Source organism: Daktulosphaira vitifoliae, unplaced genomic scaffold (genome assembly GCF_025091365.1).
Source record: "Daktulosphaira vitifoliae isolate Bord-2020 unplaced genomic scaffold, ASM2509136v1 Scaffold_2, whole genome shotgun sequence".
Lineage (NCBI taxonomy): Eukaryota > Metazoa > Arthropoda > Insecta > Hemiptera > Phylloxeridae > Daktulosphaira > Daktulosphaira vitifoliae.
In genome coordinates, this window is record NW_026099573.1 from 35,797,563 (window position 1) to 35,799,910 (window position 2,348).

Here is a 2,348-nt window from a genome sequence, read left to right on the forward strand (position 1 = left end):
GAAGCGTTTCTTATGATAGTGATTTTAATCACTGTCAGATTAAATCTATACTGGACCCAACTATGCAACGTCCCTACTATGTCGCGACCCCACTGTGCTGGGTTTTTTACTTGCTTACAATCAGTTGATGAAAGTATTAGTGAATAATTAGAACTTTTTCAACTTAACTTCTGAAAGTGTTCTGGAAAGTCTGACACTGAAATAAGACATAAGACATAAGAAATTAAACTTATTAAATTTTTTTTATTTTTTTAAAGTCGACAAAGTAATTTTTAAATTTGAGCTAGCTTAAATAGCCAATTTTTTAGCTTCGATGCGAATATTTTATATGAAAATACTAATTTTTAATAATATTAAAACTTAGAAGTGATAGAAAAAGTCTAATTGCAGATTTGAAAACATTACGAAAAGTTGATTTAGAATGGTATATTTTTGTTACTGATGAAAGTTCCTGGTAGTTCAGTGCATTTATTTATAGTAACAAACAGTTTTTATTGAAATTTATTGTATCAAGCCCNGTGCATTTTTTTATAGTAACAAACAGTTTTTATTGAAAATTATTGTATCAAGCCCTTTAAATTTTTATACACGTAAAAATAAAGCAAAATATAACTTCTTTATTATTTTTATAATTTCTCAGTTAAAATTACAATATTAAATTATTGAATATCAATTTCATACTAAATTTAATAATTATAATTAGTATTTATTCATATATTATATTTTAAAATCAAAGAACTACTAATCAGGATATAATTAAAGAAATAAGAGTTGATGTTGCTTTTGGAATAATCCACCAATTTCCTACTTTAAAAAAAAAAAAAATTTGTTTGGCAGTTTGGTTATTCGCCAAAATTACTCCTTCGTTGACTAGAATGAATCATTAAATAGAAAATTTTATGAGAATTAAAACAATGTTATTTTTAAGATTAATATGCAGTCAGAAAGTTTTATAATTATTATTTATTGTAAATTTATCAGAAAAACTCATTATTTTTTGCATTTTTATCGTAATAGAACACTTAAATAGAAATCATAGTAATCATTTCTAAGTAATTTTTGATATTTAAAAAGATTCTACTATTGAAATATCCAGAACTGAATTAATTTTAATGATTTACTTTAACTAAAAAAAAAAAAGTTAATATTTTGAATCCCTCTTGTGGGCAGGTAAAGGGTTAGATTTATAAAAAAAACCAAATGATAGATAAAGACATGCATCTAAATAAAAAAAAATATACTGATTTGGTCATTTTTGATAAAGTTATAACAATTAACAAAGTTATAAGTTTTATACACTGGACTACAAGGAACTTCCATCAGAAACAAAAATATACTATTCTAAATCAACTTTTCGCGATGTTTTAAAATGTGCAATTAGACTTTTTCTATAACTTCTAAGTTTTAATATTATTAAAAAATAGTTTTTACATATAAAAAAAAATAATTAAGAACAAAAAAAATTGTTTTAAATTAATACTGATTTGATATAATATTTAATATTAATTTGATTATTAATAAGTTAAAAATAAGGAAAATGACATATTTAACCTATTTTGTTAATCGTTTAAAGTTGATTGTTGTAAATGTTTATAATAAAAAAAAAAATTTATTTTACCATAACTTTTAGCTCAATTGGTAAGTTTGACATTGACATAATTAAATAGAAAATTTTATGACAATTAAAAAAATTGTATCGTTAAGATCAATATGCAGTCAGAAAGTTTTATAATTACTATTTATTGTAAATTTATCAGAAAAACTCATTATTTTTTTGCATTTTTATCGTACTAGAATACTTAAATAGAAATCATCATATCATTTCTAAAGGAACTTTTGTTGTTTGTTGAAAAGATTCTATAATTGAAATATTGAGAACTTAATTAATTTTAATGATTTACTTTAACTAAATGTACCAATCAAAACAAAGTTGTTAAAAAGATTTACTCAATTGAGCGTATTATAAAATTTGATTATATTTGAAAAAATCAATTGTTAATTCAGGAGAAAAAACAATCATTTTTTTTAGAAATTATTTATATAGCAACATGTTACAAAAAAAATTGTAATATTATAGTCTAGTAGTAGCACACACAAATAGAGTAAAAAACCCCAGCACAGGGGGGTCGCGGCACAGTGGTGACGTGGCATAGTTGGATCAAGTATAATGATATTTGACAGTGATAAAAATCACTATAAAAAATAAACGCTTCGATGCAAATCTTTAGATAGTGTTTAATTTTAAAAAATTGGTGGATTATTCCAAAAGCTTCATAAACTGCTAGTTCCTTATTAATATCCTGATTAAGATAAAGTATGTCGAATGAAAAAGGGATTATTAAAAAATA